The sequence below is a fragment of the Triturus cristatus genome, chromosome 1_2, assembly GCF_964204655.1.
Source record: "Triturus cristatus chromosome 1_2, aTriCri1.1, whole genome shotgun sequence".
NCBI classification, from domain to species: domain Eukaryota; kingdom Metazoa; phylum Chordata; class Amphibia; order Caudata; family Salamandridae; genus Triturus; species Triturus cristatus.
The window spans coordinates 654,354,899-654,375,156 of NC_140580.1; the positions used below are offsets into that span (position 1 = coordinate 654,354,899).

Below are 20,258 nucleotides of genomic sequence, written 5' to 3' on the forward strand. Positions count from 1 at the left end.
TGGTAACTTATGTTTTCTCCATGATAGCGATATTTCCTGAGTAATCTAAAGCAAATATTTTCTTTGTCTGTCCTATGTATTAATATTTTGTCTTTTCGAAATGCAATAAACTGAATTGCATGTGTGCTGCACTGTACACCCCATGACTAAAGTGGATAAAGTCTTTAAAGTTTGTCTCGCCATGTTATTTTTTCACTCGCAGGGTCCTTTTCCAGTACAAAACCATTGTTAGAATATGTTGCAAAGGTGTGTGCATGGTGCTACGCAGCATAATTGTGTGCCAGCATGAGGGAGAGAGCAGGACAGTGCCATATCTTAGTAGATTTGGCATTTCGGCCTCTCTCTCTCTCTCTCTCTCTCTCTCTCTCGCGCAACAGAGAGAAGCAACTTTGGTTGCCTAACTGTATTGTATGAGGTTTTGGAGAATCTTCCTCCAAATCTCCTTGCACATTTTGCGGAAGCCTATTTTATAATGTGTTATACAGTTTTAAAATATTGACTTGCAAATTCACAGCACTAGGACCTCATAGCAATGTATATACATGTCACTGGCTTGTTACACACACAAACATCTGCAGTAATTGCATGAACCAATTGAGCTTTCATAACGAAAAGAACACATTTGCAACGATTGCTTTAACTTACATTTAATTTTCATTGAAGGTGTGTTCGTGTAATATTTTATATGTTTCTACCGGATGGTGAAAGGTCAATAATATAGTTGCAGAAAATTATGCTCTGTTTAGGTCTGGCCTAGGCAGCGCATGCACGCTGTCTCTTTGCGACATGCTGTATCTACAATATGGGCTTCAATCACCGCCCATCTTTTTAATTGGTTCCTCTTAAGGTCGCTTGTAAATGCTGGCTTTGTTAGGTCAATATGCTTAGTAGTTCCTCCTTTTGGACTTCTGTATCCTCCCACAAGGACTGCCCCTGTTACATGTGCTCTTACTCTTCAATTTTGTTAGGAAACTTTGAGAGCACTCTTTTTTTTCTTGGCCTGCCTCTGCTCATGTTAAGTGTTGGTGTTTTGTTCAATTTGTGCGCCGGCTTAATGAAAGGTTCACGGGTCGCAGCCGCTTCATTTGCCATGCTTGATCTTTGTTCACGGATGTGCAATCTCTCTTGTTTTGTTTTTTATTTACTATGGGAGCTGTGGCTTGCAGCCACTTTATTTGCCACATCCCCACAGGGCTTCTTTAGGACTTGCTCTAAACAGATGTGAATGCTTGCTCCCTCTCCTCCGGCTACAGCTGCCTCCCCCTCCCTCCTGCTTGATTACTTTATTTTATTTTGGTCTTCCTCTGCTTGCTTGCTGTTTTCTTGCTGCTGGTTCCCCACCAGTGCCGGGCTGTTCTCCTGGTGCAGATCCCATATGCTGCTACAGCTAAGCCTAGTGCAGCCACCACCATGTCCGCAGCCGCCATGTCCTGTCAAAGCACTCACTTAAACTTTTTCTCAAAGTCCTCTCCACCACCCAGCCGCAGCAGTTCTTCTCTCACCGAGGCTTCTCTCTCCAGTCAGGGCAAGACTGGCTCATGCACTCCATGGGAAGGAGCCCACCAATATCGCCACAAGCAAGGAAAGCGGTTGCAAGCAAAGGTGATGCCGGAGGAAAGGCAATGTGACCTTCCACACCCAAGTAAACATGCCTTCCTACACCACCTTGCACCCCTTCCCCAAGCCTCTGGGCATTCTGCCTCCAGCTGAAGCCTCGCCAAATAGTGCTGTTTCTGTTAAATGGCCTCTGGTTTGATTTTTTAACATCCATTTCTCTCCCATTTTAGACTGACTTGTGTAGCATTTCTGATGTAGTTTTTTATTGGTCAGTTGTGAATCAAGACCCTTTCCTGTAATAAAATTGGTTCACTTTGAGCCATGGTGTGTTTTCCCTTAAATAACTTGCGACTGCAATAATTTGTTGTCTTCTGTCGAAGTTGAATTTTTGTGTTAGCAGTTTGCATTTCTCCGTGTTGCTGTGTACGTACACATGGATGTAGCATTAAATATGGTCCTCGCTACAAGAGTAGGGGGATTATTGTGAATTAAGTCTGCTATTGAGCCACTAGGGGAGTACTGTTTCAATGGGCAAATGCTCCTATGAGAGCACTTTGCTTCTTTTAAGGAGAATAGGCTGTGTTAAAGAAAACATGTTCTTTCTATCTCTGTTCTCCACTTACTGCCTCGAACAAGAAGAAAAGACAGTCTTTTGTGCATTGCAAGACTTTCTTATTTTCTGCATAGGCCGGCTTGTTTAAACCCTCTGCCTCCATGCTCTTCTGTTGTTTTCCCCACCCAATCCTTCTGCTCCCCACTCAGGTGGTGACTGCCTATATGCGCCTTGGTAGCTTCCCCGTCCTAGAGCATCACATTACCTACTTGCCTTTGGTGTTGCATTCTCCCTGTCTGGCTTTTCGTTTGTTTAACACCCCTCTCCGCTGCTCTCCAGGATGCTTTGTTGCTCTCCTTCACCTTCGCCCCCTTCCCTGGCTGCTCCCTGCTCTGGCATCTACTTAACACACCCCCTATCCCCCTTTCCCCCATAAGGGACCAGCCCCTCACCATCATGTTCATTAAAGGATAAAAATGCTCTGGATCGCAGGATCCTAAAAAACGTTGATGGTGCCACTGCTCACACTGCAGTGATATTTTTTTAAAAATTTTCAGTGTTCTAGTAAAAGTAGGTCGCAGTCCTGTCTCTGCTCTGTAACCAGCACTTAGATAAAAGCAGCTCGGCCTGGAAGACATGTACTGTGTGCTGCATGGCTAAACACATATAAGGTCCCAAAGGCGAGACCTATTGGCTATGTCAATGCTCGTTTAGCCAAGTCTCCGGTGTTGCCATGCCTCTAAAGCACTAAGGATCACACTTCCATACTGCTTTGGTCACTTCCCCTTCTAGTTGGCCGTTTACATGATATAATCATTGAGGCCCCATCTCAGGCGCTGCCCAGCACACATCCGGTAAAGAATTGTGTGTGTCTTCTGGAAGGTGAAGTAGCCTGGGCTAAGACACACGATGGAGAGTGCACACAGGTTGGGGCTGAAGTCCTTTTAGCCCAATGGGTGTTGCACATGAGGCTCCGACCCTCAGGACTCCACCTCTCTTGGCTTATACCCCAGAGGACATTTTTCCATTTCCTGCAGTGAATCCAAGGAATCTGGTTAACTAGTTCATTGTTAAGATCACAGGAATTCCGAGATTCCAGATCTTTGAAGAAGAAGACACTCCCGTCTCCAGTTATACCTTCATGGTCCTAGGATGCACTTACATGGACGCCCGACCCTCCCACCTCCCTGAAAAGGTAAAGCTCTAACCCCTAAGACCGGTGTGAGAATTTTACAGCCCTAAGCAAAGTATTGTTTTACATTGACAACAAATCTACAACCTAAGAAAAAAAAGACATATGACAAAGTACACCCCTGAACTCTACCTGGACTCTACTAAGCCACCCAATTAAATCCATCGACCTGGCTCTCACATGTGTTGTGTTAGGATCTATCCCTTGCACCCGGGGAACACCCATGTAACACCAAACAATTAAAGTCAGCTGCCAGATGCCTTCACTAAACCCAATAATACAAAAAACTAACACAGTCTGCTTGCAGCGATAGTGCCTTCTGCTGGCTGGCGAGGGCCTTGCTTGTCTGATGCACTGCCAGGCCTCCCTTCTTCAGGGCGCTGAGCCGGAAGCCCACGTGTTCCGCTATGCATGCACAGTCTTAGTGTCCCAAAGCCCCTTGCAATTATTCGCAGAGCTGTGTGTGACTGGAGCCCGGGGTGATATCTGAGGGGATAAAGCTGGGATTTGATTTGCAAGCTCTCGCCGTGGTACCGGGCGCTGGGGCACTATATTACTGCAGCGCCTTATCTGCCTCCGCTGCCGGATCAGCGTATCTCAATCTCCTCTTCCTTTTATTACTGAGATACAGAAGCCAGGCAGGAAATCTGTGAGATCACATTTATTGCCTCCGGTGGATGCTTTCAAGAGACACAATGAGACACCACGGCACACGCGAGGTGGGGAGACTCCAGCAGAATAGACATTCTAACCTATGGCGACAGGGTTCTTGGGAAAGCACTAGGACATCACAATAATAGGTGTACATTTGGACTTTTTTATTCTGTGAGTCCATGAACGTTTTAGTTGGTTGTATTTCTGAATTATGATGTTAAAATTTGATGTTTCATGTCACCAGAAAATTGACGTCATGTTGAATATCCTCAAAAGTAGCAAGCAATGACATTTTATCGATTACATGATATAGTAGTAATTTTGCAACCAATGATTCATGTGGTGCCATTTTATACTACACACATAGTAGTGACACAATAAATGTTTGGTATGAGATTATTCTCCACATCATTCTTGGGAGGCAGCACAACATCTGTCTGCATGTACTAACAACAAGTTGTCCATCTACTTGTAGTGAAAACATCTATTTCTACTGACAACACAATCTCAATATATTTGTACAAACTGTACAATCTCTATTTGTATTAAGAATACCATTTCTCTATGTACTAGCAACACAATCCCCATCTGTTTGTGTTAACAACTCAATCTCTGTTTGTATTATGATCACAATCTCTATTTGGATTAACAACACAATCTCCTCCTGTTTGTACCAACATAATCTCAATATTTTTGCAGTCCCAGGCAATCCCTTCCTCTTTATAGTGAAGATACAATCACCATCAAACCAAGGCCTTTCTCATGCCTTATTTGTATTCCAATTGTTAATGTTTTTCAAACGCAAATATATCCAACCAATGCACTGTAGAAAAACAGATTAGAACAGCGTAATCCGCCCCTGCCTTTATCTCTACTGCACAAACTGCACATGATATCCCTTGTTCTGCTTTTTTAATTCTTTTTTTTGTCATTGTAGATTGATTGTTGATTTTTAAATATGTGTGTTTGTGTGGAACAATCTCTGTGCGTGTGCAATCTCTCGCTGTTTATAGTGATAATAAAACGTGTATCTGGTCATCTGGTGACAACATGATCTCCCGCTCTTTTCAGTAACAATTTCATCTCTAGGTCAAGTGACAACATAATCTCCCGCTCTCGGCAGTGAGAGCATTTTATCCATCCATTTGCACTAGCAACATCATCTATTATATCCGCAGTGACCGAATGACCTCCATCGGTTTGTCGCGAAAAGATGATCTCCACTTATTTGTAATGGCAACACAATCTTCATGTATTTGCAGCGTCTATCTTATCTCCTGGTCTTTGTCGCAACATCAAAATCGATTTTTAGTAGGAAAATAATCTCATTGTAAGTAAAGTTGTATTGCATAGTTAATAAAATACATTAAAAAAATTGGGGTGTCAACTCGTTCCACTCAGTGTCCACTGTTTTTTGTAAGATTCATTAAATATAAATGCTTTGTTTCCATAACATAAAACAAGCACCAACAAATTAAAATAACAACAGCATGTGGAACCTGGCGTTCGCCCATTTGCAGTAATGTACATGACGCTGATCTCTGTGATTTGCTAAAACCTCCATCAGTTCTGTGATTCAGATGTTATTACATAGGCTTTGTGCTAGAAGTCATTTTTGCCCAATTGAGCTTTCGTCAGAGTAAGCTACGATGACTGCTTGTCAGTAGCGTAGCTAGCCCTATAGGTGCCCGAGGCGGTCGCTGTGTTTGCCGCCCCGCGGCGGCTTCAGTGAAGAGCGGGTGGGGGATGCTGGCGAGCATATACTGCGCATTGAGGAGCGGGGGCTTGCTCTTGCTGCCCCAAGCAGGGGGAGGCCGCCGCCCCAAAAACCTGTGCCACCCCACATCCCCCAAGCTACGCCACTACCGCTTGTCGGCAGGTCCAAATTCACTGTTGCAGGAACAGTGGTCTAGGTAACTTCCTTCTTTGTCCTAGAACAGTTGGACAGATGCAGAACATGTGAATGATTGATTCTTGTTTATATCCAAAACTTCCAAGATGGTACATGGGGGCATATTATCAAGAAACGGCGTTAACATTATCGCCACTTTAGCGGCAGAAAACTGCCGCTAAGGCGGCGATAATGGGCTTGATAATATGCCCTTGAGAATTCCAATAGAAGCCCATATTCTGTTGTCAACATGGGCTTCTATGGGAATTCTCAAGGGCATATTATCAAGCCCATTATGGCCGCTTTAGCGGCAGTTTTCTGCTGCTAAAGCGGCGATAATGTTAACGCCGTGCTTGATAATATGCCCCATGGTCCTTTGTATCAAATTGGTGGAAGCGAAATACCATGAAGTGATGTTTTTAAGCCAATGACAAGTGAGTTGTCAGATATGCTTGGGGCTCCAGCTATTGTGAATGTTGATGACTGTCCAAGCATGAGGTTTCTTTGTGAATGCTGATTTATCCTGCAGTAATGGCAGGGGGTTTGTTTTTGCGATGTCGCATTACCGGCAGAAGGCTGCCCTTCCCATGGGAACGGCCCATGCTTCTCCGATACCTAGGCCATCAATTGCAGGAAGTAAGTGGCTTACGCAAGATTTAACAACAAACAAAAATTCCAGGTGTGTCTCTATTTCTTTCCAGCATAAGTTGTTCAGGGACCCTCTCCTTGGCACAGAATGGCCAACAGAGCTTGACAAATGTGTAATGTTGCGTGTTGTATTATATATCGAGATGCAAGGGCAGAAGCAGCAAAATACTAGTTGGGTGGCACCCTATGCTAAGCACAGATTTTTAGCTCGTGTGCTTTTTAAGCAACACCCTAATTACATCAACCACGCCCCTTTGAGAGACCCCCAGATTTTACAGACCACTTAAAACCCTGGGAACTGCTCTTTAGCTCGTAAGGAGGATAGCTATTGTTTAGGGACAACTGGCATTCCACGTGTATACAGAGGTACTTTGAGGAAGATACTAGGTCTATATATTTTGCTCTATGAGTACCAAATAAATGGTTTTTATTTTTTGTCCACTTGACGTACTTTGTTTGTTTTGTTTAGATTCATCGCTAGGCCTTCTTGCTCTATGTATTTGACCAAAGCCTTGATTGCCCTTTGTAGCCAGATGGGGATCTGACTCAGAATGACTATGTCATCTGCATATTGTAAGTACCCAATTTTCTCGCTTGTTAATCTTGGGTAAAACCCCTCAACTTCTGCAAAGCTCAAGTCCAGATGAGCCAGATAGAGGTTAGATAGGTTGATGGTGAGAATGATCCCCTGTTTGTTTCAGTCAGTGGTTTGTTGGAATTTTGGCAGTTACTTGACTACCATCTCTGACCTTGACCTGTGCCAATGCGTTGCTGTACAGAACAACGACTTAATTTAGCAGCTTTCCTGAGATCCCCCATTCTGCCAATGTCGCCCAGAGGCGCCCTTGAGGCACTCTCTCGAAGGCAGATTTAAGGTCAATGAAACAGGTGAATAAACAGCTTTTTTGTTGTATTGCTTTTTCTCCTAGTAAGATTAATACTGATATGTTTGCAATTATCCTAATACCCGCTTTGAATCCTGTTTGTGTTTTTAGAATTAGTTTTTTCTCTTCGGCCTAAGATTGAGGGTATTCAAGTAGACAAGAAGCGTATAATTTAGCTTCGATGTTGATTAAAGCAATTAGCCTATAAGTTGTCTGTCAATCTTATATATGGGATGCACAATGCTCTCTTTCCATGGCAGTGGCATCCTGTTTGTGCTGTAAATTTGGTTGAAAAGTTTGGTTAGAGATCTGGTCCAGATTTGGAAGCCCATATGGGCACATTGCCCCCTCTGTTTTCAACTTGTTCAATAAATTTAACAGGCGACTGACATCCGTAAGATGCTCATCTTTGTTTGGATGGTAGGTACGATCTGTGCTTCTACACAGCCAGCAACCTCTATAATTTTGTATTACATTTTTGTCTTGCAGTGGCCCCTCATGATTCTCCAACTCTGTTGACGCTGGCTCTATTTCCATAGGAATATTCTTCTCGGATGGTGCCTTGGCAGATAGTGTGTCCATTGTGCGCATGTGTGACTCTTTATCAAACTCCAGAATTCTTTACTATTGTGGGCCTTACTAGGCAGGAGTAGCTTGTTCCATGTGTCCTCTTGCTTTGCCCTTTTTGAGGTCCACCATTCTTTGTTATAAACGGATCTTTGCGTGAATTGCAATTCTTCTTACTTCTCTTGCAAATGGTAGGGCCTCCTTTCTGCTTAGCGTAAACTGCTTGGCTGATCATGAACATGGTGAGTAGCTTCCTTATTAGGTCAGTCTAGTTGAATTGCCCTGCGTCTACAGTTAGCTCCTTTGGGTTTGCTACGTGGGTGTAGGCCAATGACATTGTTTGCTCCGAATTTGCTCTACACCATTTAAGTCGTTTTCTGTTGTAGCACATGAGCAATGACTCTAGTCCTTTCGTTACAGTCAGTTTTGGTTGCATTTGCTCAATTCTTAATGTTTGGGGAAATTGGTCACTTTCAGGGCGATAGGTGATTTTTAATGACTTTACAAAACCAGTGGTGTAGCTGGGGGGGTGCGGGGTCTGCCCCGGGCGGCACTGTTTTTGGGGGAGGTGGAAGACATGTCTGTCGACTAACACCCTCCCCCGGCTCCAAAAACAAGTCAGCCGTTGGCCGCCACCCCCTTCTCTTAACTACAACCAGGCAGCAAATGTAGGGGCTGCCCGGGTGGCAGTACATCTAGCTACCGAATTGTACCAAACAGAGTGATTCTTTGCTAATAAATTGAGCGGATCCTACAGCTTGCGAATGTGTGGCAGCAGGCATATCATCCATTACTGTTCCATTTAGCATATTTAAACCTTGAGCTTCCTCTTTCTGTAACAAGCTTGAGTCTGAGTCATAATTGGTTAGGGTTTTACATTTCCTAACTGATAAAGATTGCCAAATGTGATGTTAAAGTCCCCTGTGACTATGAAGTGAGCATTCGTGCGTAGGTTTTGCAGTGATTTTATTAATTCTAAGAAAGCGCTCCTTTCTGCCTTCGTGGTTTTGCATGGATGTATATATACAATCAGAAGGAATATCGCCTTTTTACATTTTATATCTGTTTTTGTTGCCTGCAGTCACTCTACTCCTAAGTCTATATGTTCTTGTGACCAACTGAATTTTATTGAGATAAACCTGGAAAGCCCCCCTTGGGGTGCCGCAGCTTGATGTCCGTACGGTAGGAGTGTGGTGTTACATAAAATGTATTACTGGAGTGGGTTTTGGATTCTTTGTTTCTTGTAGTATTATATCTAACTTCTGACGGAAAACAATTGTATCTCTATCATAAGGCATCTTGCCGAAGCCGTGTACATTCCATAAGCAGATGTTGATGAAAGTTTGCTCAGGAAAAACTTTTGGGACATCAGGGCCAAGAACGGTCTAAGGTTTGGGGAAACCAAAACCATTCTTGAGTTTTCTTCACGGTGGTTGAATTTTCAGCCTTACTTGTTTGACCTTCGCCTATTGCTTTCAAAATCATTTGATTTAACAGGTTTGTGGGTAAATGTTCTAGACCCAAGGTTCTTCTTAAGGCTGTGTGTCTGTTGTTTGAGTTTATTAGATGAGGCCCACTTAACATTGGTTTAGAAGGGGTTGTGTTGACTGGGAGAAGTGCTCCTGGGTATCGTGCTGGTTCTGGCCTCCGTACTTGGATCCCCCATTGTTGGAACAGGCCGTGATGGTTGAGCACTTGACCTGCTATCTCGCTTGTGGCCCAAGTAGCTAATGTTGCTTGACAATCTTTTTGATCAGGGTGGGATTGGAATTCTATTGCCGTCAGGTGTGATCAGTTCATGTACACCAAAGCACTGATTTCCTTGAGTAATTTTAGAACCCCACCTCTGTTTAAATTGTCAAATGCACCTCTGGATGCATAATTGGAGATCAGCTTGAACTTTGTGGCTGATTGATCCTGCTGTTGCCCCGGAGGCGCCCCCCCCCCTTCCCCCCCAAATATTTCTTATTTGGATGTGTTTGGTCCTCTTTGTTAAACTTGGTAAAGTGTCATGTTGACTGAGCATTTATGGCTGGCAAGCTAGAGTAGTGGAGCTTCGTTAGGAGTGAGTAGTTCACCATCGTGGATGTATCATTGAATGATGGGTTTGTGTTGTGTAAGCCTGCATTTGCACTTATATTAGGTACTGTTGGTAGTTGTAGTGCCTCTGTCTTTATTGAGGTACACTGACTTGTTGACTGTGCGTTTACTATTCGTGCACTGAAATGTAGACGCTCCGTTAGTATCGGATGGTTCTCCATCAGGATTTGCCATTTGCTGGTAAGCTTGTACTGAGGGCACCTACTTTTGCTCTTGTCTCAGGTACTATTTCTCGAGTTACCTCCGACTTTGGTGAGGTGACATATCCATTTCATGAGATTATTTGTGCTGTCATCTCAGTTCAGGTAGTTTGTGTTCTTTTTAACAAATTTCTTTTTTTGAGCATGCACCTGTGACTGAAGGAGGTGCTACTGGTTCTTCTTGTTTTGTTGTCAATTTCTGAATCACTGCTTCTACCTCTTTTTGGGAGAATAAGTGATATACGGTTCATCGTTGTTGTGAGGCTTTGGGCTTGTTCTGCATTTTCTTTTATGTTTTCCGCTCACTTTGCATTAAAGTTACTCCTTTGCTATTTTAGTCTTCCTGTGTTCCTGCGGGGTACATAGTTTCCTGCTGGGCCACTATATGTGTAGTATTGTCAACCTCTATGTATGCGGATGAATCCTTTGGTATGTTTCTGTTTGGTTGTTTTTCAGTAAACGGTGCTGAAACTTTTGGGGTGAAATTTGTTTTTCTATGTTGCTCGATTTGTTCTTTTGGTTCATCTTCTACTGCCCAGAGTCTTCCCTGGGTACTGTTGGATAGTGTTTTGACTTCCAACAAAATCTCTTTCAGGATGTTTGATAACAGTTGTAATCTATCCAGAAATAAGTGCATTGGCATGGGGCCGGTTGAATATGGTAGTTGACTTGGGCACTAATTATTAGGTCATTCAGAGACATTAGTTTCTTGTCAATGCCTGCTATTTGAACAGTGAGTGCGCTAAGATGATCTATCTGCATTTCTTGCTCATTGGGCGGGAACTGAATTGCTGTTTATATTGCGTCCATATTTACAAGGGCGGTCCTTGTGTCCCCTGCTGACTTTTTTGTTGTGGACTGAACCGCCTCAAAATCTGATGTATCGGGAACCAACCCCTGGGCTGCCTTTGCGCTCTTTGAGATATTTGCATGGGTTCGACCACTTTTAAGTAGTATTGATTGTACGTTTTGTTTTTTGGAGATGCTTATTAAGTGCTCATCGTTTTTTACCTGAGATATGAGAGTTACCTGAGATATAGTAAGCTTGATTGGGCTTAACATGGAGTTTTCTCATAGATTAATTTTTTTAAGCTTGCGTTTAGGCTTTGTTCCTAGTTGAAAAAAGGGCTTAAGCTTAATGGGGAGACGTCTCTGTGTTGATTTTTGCCAATTGAAGTTTGGCTCAGTGTTGCAGGGCTCTGCTTGCTTTCATCCTTGGGAATTAGATAGGTTTTCCTAGAGCCCTATCAGGGGTTGCTCCTGACTAGCTCGCTGTTCTGATTGATATTGTTCACTGCTGTCTGCTGGGGGACTGTGACTGGAGGAGACCCAGCTACTGAGTGCATATGGGTTTAGTGATAACATTGATGGCATTGGGTTTGCTGTGTGTACCTGTGCTTGTACCATGAGTGAGTTTCCGCAAGGTGTTTTCCCCATTATTACAATATCCGACTGCTGGCAGTCTATACTTGCTGTAGTTTCTTATTGATTTGGTCTCAATATCGGAAAATTAGTTATTTTGTGCACTGTACGTTTTGTGACCTCGTTTTTCATTCCCTTCTTGGGTTGGGACTTTTATGCTGTGGGCTTACTTTTTTCCTCTTCTTTTGAGCCCACCTCTATAATAGCATCTGGGGTCCTGGGTCTTTTTCGCGGCTTTCTTTTACTCTGTCCAGGATATCGTCTTAATTTCCCTGACCTCATGGTTGGGATTCTTATGTGAAGTTCTGTAGCGGGCTCTCTGTGCGCTGCTGGGGGGATTTTGCCTTTAGCAAAATTCTAGGTGTAGCTTGGCGGGAATCCTGCTGCACGCTTACTGCTCCACTTACGGGCTCCCGCTTCCCAGTTTTGCTGCTCCAGCGCTCACCTTCGTCTCCTTGACCTCCTTTCTCTTCTTGTGCTCTCCTTGTGCTCCCTGTTTCCTCTCCCTCCTTGGATCCCCGCTCCTTCAGAAACCTTTGAATTTCCTTTTCTTAAGAATCCTTATATGTTCGAGTCCTTGCTTTTGATTTTACTTTTGTGTTGGACTCCATGCCCGCCTTGCCTGTAAATTCCTTGAGTGATGCTGGCAATGCTGCACTTTACTACTCTGATGTACTCCAGTATGATTGACTTTTACCAGGGCACGGCGGTAGAAACCAGAGCGCCCCGCGCCCCGCAAACCTCACCCAGACCTAGCTGGGCCGCTTCCGCTGGAACAGGGCTCTCACTCTACAGAGGCTTCCTAAACCCCCCACTCTTGCTTTCTCGTCCCCCTCCTTCCCTTTTATTGGGGTTGCGAGTGTGGAGATTGGCGTTTGATGTGCTTTGCCCTTCCCAAACAGCTCTTCCCTTTTACGGTGAAACTGCAACATATGCAGAGTGACTTTGGTCCAGTGCTTCATTTGAAATAACATATTTCTCTCTACCCTAATTCCTATCCTTGCCCCTTCCATTCTCTCTCTTTCCCATACGAGGACAGTGGATGGGGGGCAGACAAGCTATCGAAAATGTACTACCGCTAACTCAGCCAGTTTGGGCTGCCCTGTAACAACCAAGCGTTGATGAGTACATGTTATATGTTAAATGTCATATGTTGTAAAAAAAACAATAAAAAGTATATTGAAATTAAAAAAATATATTTGCCAGAGCCCTCGTCAGGAACCCACTGCAGCTTTAACCACCCTTTGCCCCTGCTAGCACTGCCACACGAAAATACTTACACAACCAACAAGTGTGAGAATTCAGACTATTCCAGGCCCCGAAAGCTATAAGAATGGCTTGGGTGGCAGCAATTAATTGTTTTTAATGTAGATTGAATGAATAAACATCCGTTGTTCTGTTCATCTCTAAGTTACTCAGACAGCGCCTCATGTGGCAGACTATCATAAGCACCAGAGTTCACAATTAAGTAACGGTGCCTAGCACTAGACATCACCAGCTCAAATTAAGCACTGCTTTGGCCCTGTATTGGCAGGTCAGGACAGGGCAGATTGGGACACGTTGCCATGGTGGCTGCCCCGGAGCCGACAGGCATGACCCATGGGGCCGTCTACATGGCCAACTGAGTTCCCTAAAAACTGCGTCCCTCCTGCCACCTACCATGTTCCCATGCCGATGCTCGGGCCAGCGACACTACGGGGCTCGCAGCAGTAATTGCAGATGTGCTTGCTGCGTTTTGTCCTACTTACGTTGTCGTAACCCTGTTGTTGAAGATAAAGCTTCAGCTGACCACATGGAGAGGGAAGACCAGCGGTGGCTCCCCCGCATTGGAGGAGGAGCATCGCCCCACTGGCTCAGATACAGCTGCTGGAAAATAAAACAATATTTTATTATTGTTTTATTTTTCAGCAGCTGGCTCAACCAGCATGTGTAGGGAAGGGACGGCCATAGGAGGAGGAATAGTGTACATGTGCACCTCTAACTGCGCATGTCTGGTTGGCAGTCCATCTTAGGATGGCCAAACAGACATGCGCAGTTAGGTTTCCCCAACCCGGCTGTATTGCGCAGCTGGGTTAGAGAAACAGCGCAGACTCCCTGTGCTTGAGCGAGCATTAAACCAGCCCGCTCAGGCCAATCCCTGTGTTGTGCTCTCATGTCATGAGAGCAGCGTGGGGATTGTACAGGGAGTCTCCGATGTGACCCAGTGTGTGATGGAACCAGGGAGAAGAGGAACTCCGAGGCACAAGGTGGCTGACAGCTTCAGGCTAGTTTTTTCATTTGTATTATTAACTCCGTGTTCCGCCTCCCGCGCTTCCACCCCCACACCCTGTCCACCCACCCCAGCACTTTATATTTGTGGCAGCCACTACTGCGCATGACCTATGAATCCTGGCGTCCTGTGGCCGTTAGATGGCTGCAGTCGAGGTACACCCTCTTTCTGCTCCCTCAGGCCATGGCACTGACTCCAGTACTACCAGCGGTGGGTGAGGGCTGATGTCTGGCGGTGGGGTACAAAAAAACTAGCGGCGGCGGGTGCCGCAGCTCTACTGCAGTGGTAACCTATAATTTAACACTCTTTGTGCTGACAACATAATTTGCATGTGTTTGTGGTGAAATCATAATCTCTGCTGCTATGTAAATGCAACACAATCTTCACCTATTCGCAGTGACGTCACAATACTAGTGACAACCAAACATGTGGTTGTTTGTCTGAACAACGTACTCTTCATCTGTTTGCACAAACAAAAGGATTTTTTTTACAAAAGTAAAACAATCTCTCACTCCAAGTAGTGACAATGTAATATCCAGCTATTTATAGTGAAAACACGACATGCTACTACTGGAGGTCACAACACACAATCATCTATGTGTAGTCACAAAATAATCTCCACCTCTTTTTATTAACAACACACACTTCATGTAAATGTAGCGACAATGCAATATCCATCAATGCACAAAAGCAAAAGAATCTCTCATTAGTTACAGTGACACCCTATCACCATCCATGTTTAGTACAAAAATAATATCCCTCTATTACAATCATAGCAGGATATGTTTCTATTTGTATTGAAAACATTAGACTTGATTTAGGGGTTTTGGTGGATGTATTACTCCTTCAGAAACGTGACAGATTTCCTGTCTACCGTATTACCAGTGCCATTGGATATAATGCGCTTGTAGTATGGCAGATGGTATATCCGCCATGTTTTTGATGGTGTAACTCTTCCGCCGAACTCTAAATCATGCTCATAATCTCTTAATCCCTGTTGCAATAACAGAATATGGAGTGCTTTGCAGTGTAAAACAATCCCCTGCTCCTTCTACTGGGTGAACTCACTTTTGTATTCTGATGATTTATACTGCTTTATATTTCAGTTCAGTTCAAAGACTTTATTTCTATCTCTGCGGATCATAAAAGTACACCATAAAAAAGACAATGACAAACACACAGTACAAATAAAATATGTCACCCCTAAATAAACAGTCACGATCTGTCTGCAATCTTAATATTATCAATTAATCAAGGTGCAATAGTATTTATGCAAGACGGTAGTTGGTCCACATAGTAGCAACCTAAATATACAATGTGCATCATTGGTTATAAAAGCCAACTTCTTAAATATTCCTTAAAACAGAAAACCAGTTATCTATGTAACAACTTCTTTTTTTTTTTTTTTTAAGGAATAAAAAATGTAAAAAATTTTGCATTATATTTTACATCATTGGTACCATTGCATTGTCACTTTCGGATGAAGAATACTTGGAACGCCTCATCAATAGGGCCATTAAAAACTTTGCTACACAAAAAACAATCATGCTTGTTGTGTCAGTCTTCATTATTCTGGTTGCCTCCTTATATCTCCTTACTCCCAAATTTCTACAAAGGGGAACTATCCATTTAAATTGAGATCGGGAGTAAAGGGGGCAAAAAAATAAGACATGATCAAGAGTCTCAGCAGTCCCCAAACAACAGGGACAACACTCTTCTTCACCGCGCTCCCCTTCTCTATTCCAATTTCTTCTAAAGTGGTTTAGGAGAAGACAGCCATATCTAAACTGTAAATACAGTTTCCTAACTAGAGGGGGCTCAATTTCATCTAATGTGGGCTCAAAGTGGGCAGATTGTTTAAAATTCATAAAATCTGTTGAAAGTGTCCCCTTATAATTCAATACCAGGTCATTTTCAATAGTAACCCAATACATTGCTTTGAGGCTGGATTTGTTTATCTGACTCAGGGTTTCTGGTTCCCTCCAATGTAAAGTCAACTCCAATTTATCCAGCAGGTTCTTAACTGCAAACAACCAAGGGATCCTGTTCACACCAGATACTATCATTAGCTCCCGAAGCCCCTCTCTATAAGAGGCAAGTGCTTCAGTGGTCCACAACCGGTGCCAAAACATAAGTACCTGTAAAAAGATCTTATCTGACACCCTCTTCTGACCAAGATCCAAATAGAGTGGACTCAATGGAGTAGACACTGGAAAACTCACTAGAGATCTAAAAAATCTATGCTCAGTATTCAAAAGATTATTACAATTTGAACACCCCCAGAGTTCTGCACCAGAAAGGGTAGCCCCTACAGCTTTAGTATTATAAATGTCCAATGCTGGCCCCAGCTTTCTAGATATCGTTTTCCTTTGGATCTTCACAATGTTTGCAGTTTGATATATCAGGGTAGTATGTGCTTTTGTCAATTGTGGGGCCCAACTCAGATTCTGGGTAAGTTTGATACCCAGATAATCAAACACTTTAACTAATTCTAATTGTTTGCCACCCACATACAATTGTCTCATGCATTTAGCCTTCAAGTTGGAGGAAAAGAGCATACATTTTGTTTTAGAGCTGTTGAGCTCCAACCCACGTCTCATGCAAAATTCCTGAAAATCATTCAAAGTTGTTGAAGCCCCTGCGGGGTCTTGGATATGAGTAGGGTATCGTCCGCAAATAGGAGGGCTGGGGCTCATTGCCCTCTGATTTTTGGAGCGTCACAGCCATCCCTGCTCAAACACCCAATGCCATCATTAATAAAGAGGGTAAACAGGGTAGATGCCAATACACACCCCTGCCTGACTCCCCTATGAATTTGTATGGCTTCTATTAGGGCACCTCTATCGTCCCATCTTACTTGAGCCTGGGTATTAGCATGGAGTCTTATTAAAATGCTGAGAAGAGGGGTTGGCACTCCCATACTTTCCAAAACTTCCCACAGTTTTGCTCTTGGTACCATGTCAAATGCAGCACGTAAATCAACAAAGGCAACATAAACTTTGCCCTTGCGGATGGTGACTTCTCTCCAAAAAATACACATAAAACAAAAGACTTGATCCAAAGTACTAACATATTCTCTAAAACCTGCCTGCCACTCAGAAATAATCTTATTCTCTCTAATCCACTCCTGTAGGCGTGCGAGAACCTGATTACAATTAATTTTTTGCATTGAGTCGATAAGGCTGATGGTCCTGTAGTTCGCTGTGAGGGCACGATCCCCCTTTTTAAAAACAGTCACAATTTCTGCTAGCTTCCATGAGTGAGGTATATCCATACCTGAAAGGATACTGTTGGAAAGTAGGTTAATATAGGGTCCCCACACATTAAGATCTTCTTTGTTTATGTCACTTAGTATCCTATCCGGACCTGGAGCACGGCCAGAGATACAGGAGCTAATTGCTACTTCAGTCTCCCTAAGCGAGAAACGGAGCTCATTAGATTCAAATGATCCCTCCCCCACAGCTACGTGGCCTCTGTCGTTAGGCATTCTGGATTTATCTGTATATAAATTGCTAAAATGTGCAACCCACTCTTCTGGCTGAATACAAAAAATCCAATATAGGTTTCGTGCCCCTGGAGACAATGGCTGCACTTCGCCAGAACTCTCTGGTATCCCTATTGACCAGGGCACCATGCAAGTTTATCCACATTGATTCTTCCCACTCTTTTCTTGCGTTTTTAAGTACCTCCTTATAACAAGCCCTAGATTTCATAATCCGAGCCTGGGATTTAGATTTAATTGCTTCCAGAAGCTCTCACTTTGCCACTCTACGTGACTTGGTGTACCAGGATTCAAATTTGGGACTAGGATTCTTCTTCCGTCTATTATTTCCCAAAATATCTCTAGTTATCTCCCCTATCTTCTCATGTGTGCTTTATATTACAAAGTACAGAATGCTGTGTCGTTTAACCCACAGCTATATTGTATGTCCATGTTATACTTAGAAGTGCTTAGCCTTCCTGTTGCTGATTTTTAGCATCCTTTTCATTCTGGTTACTCCAAGTGAGGAAATACAAAACGACTAGCTCAGCATCTAGGATTGTATATTATCTCCACCTTTCCTAAGTCCCTTTCCGTTTTTATCTTGAAGTATCTATATACCGGCCAAGTCCCACGAGCTAAAATTTCAGTTTCTGTCCCATATATTCTTTCAAAGGTTTTTTATGGATTAAAAGTGTATAAAACTAAGGGCATATTATCAAGAAACGGCGTTACAATTATCACCGCTTTAGCGGCAGAAATCTGCCGCTAAAGCGGCGATAATGGGCTTGATAATATGCCCTTGAGAATTCCAATAGATTCCCATGTTCTGGTGTGAACATGGGCTTCTATTGGAGTTCTCTGCGGCATATTATCAAGCCCATTATCGCCGCTTTAGCGGCAGTTTTCTGCCGCTAAAGCGGCGATAATTTTAACGCTGTGCTTGATAATATGCCCCCATGTAATTGTTCGCAGGGTTAGCATTACATGCTCACTACATAGGAGAGGCAAAATGCTGTCTCTCCAAGCACTTCGGGGCATATCAACAACAACTGGCGATAATTATCGCTGAGCGCACTTAGCGCTCGGATAATTATCGCCGGCTAGCGCCGATTTTTATCGCTGAGATAGCGTGCTATTAGCAACGCTTATCTCATCAGCGATAAAAATCCTAGCACTAACTGGCTAACGTGAGATTATCGCTGGAAACCCAGCGATAATCTCACGTTAGCTAGTTGATAGGGACTCACAAACTTAGCCATGATATCCACCTTCCATAGGATATCATGGCTAAGTCAGTCCTGAAGCAGGCGTAAGGAAAGTAGCGATAACAGGGGTTATCGCTACTTTTCCTGACGCAATGCTTCATAGCGTTAGGCTTGCTGATAGGAGAAATGTCGCTTAGCGACATTTCTCCTGTCATGCCAGGTCAGGAACGCCCACTTTGCATCTCATTAGAGATGCAAAGGTGGGCGTTAGGAATCCTGACGCTAAAGCAAGGTTTCACGCGTTAGCGTGACCTTGCTGATTAGGCGATAACATTATCACCTCGTTTCGGCCGAAAACGGCCGCAAAAGCGGCGATAATTTTTTATCGCCTGCTTGTTGATATGCCCCTTCGTTTTTTCTATTTTCGCTCAGTAAACAGGTTTTGGGCTTCAAGTGGGCCTGGAGAAAGATTTATCTTTCAAAGAATGTAGTGCCTTGGTAGAACCTGCCTACTCTTGGTCTGAGGTGAAAAGAGGACTGGACCAAACTCCACACCACAACCCTACGCTTCAAGGTAAGGGTGAGATTTCTCCGGGGGGAGCTGGGGTGAAGTGTAGCCCAGCAATCGACCCACTTATCTGGTCACACAACATTAGATGAAGTCGAAGGATGCAAATTTTTCAGATGCTATGCTTGTTTTTCTGCGTTATGCCTCACCAAACAGGAGCCGTGAGTCTTTGCGGACCCCTTCAAATGAGAACTGGATCAATGAATCTTTACAGATCCTGCTTAGATTCAACAATGAGATTCTGGATCCCACATGTCTCCTAGAAACACTGGTATCAAACACAAGACTTTTGGGGAAGAGCAGGAGGCAGTCCTATTTCCTGAGTCCTCACTTCTTTGAACAGTGTAAAAAAAGAAAAGGGCTCACAACCGATGTTTTTATTAGGTCTGTGAAATCAAGTGGTCGTTGGACAAAAAACACGTTTCTCACTAACCAGAACTATACTGGTATTTTATGTCTTTTGCAAACACAAGATGGTGGCATTCTGTTCCTGAATCACTGGAAGAGGTGTCAGCACTAGTTTCCTATATAAGGGCTTGAAGTCTGAAAACTATCTAGCATTATAAGAATTGTTCAATAAAATTGTTGATCACTTTGAAACACAAAGTGGCTCTCTTGGATTTTTGTCAGGGCTTTATAGATTTGCTCGCATACACTACCCCATTTAAACAAATGCCATTAAAATTAGATTTGTTGGAAAAGACACAGTACCTTTGTTTTGTCGGGTGCTGTGTGAGGAAATTAAGGCTTAATTAGCCAGATTAGCGTGATATGAGACTCTATAGGATTTAATGTAAATACGCTTGCAAACAGAGCATCATATTATAGCAAGAAAGGCTGAAAACGGGCATGGGCAAGGTTCATGCGCTACCTAGTTGTGACCTCCAGCTGCTTGCAGAGAAGCAACCTCTGAAAAATGCAAAAGAGTCTATGGAGCTACCGTCCGTTAGAAGACCTCTGACCAAGGAAGAACAAAGGAGACTATGGAAGAGGGAACTGTTTATACTGTGGCCAAAAGGCTCATGTTGGACAGATGTCCCAGGAAAACACCAATACACCCCTAG

General features: G+C 43.5%; 1 protein-coding gene across 3 annotated transcripts in view; it reads right to left on the reverse strand.

The window, feature by feature from the left end:
• Positions 1-20,258, reverse strand: part of IGSF21 (immunoglobin superfamily member 21) — a 1,330,939-nt gene that overhangs the window by 677,742 nt on the left and 632,939 nt on the right. The gene's annotated exons all lie outside the window — the stretch shown is intronic.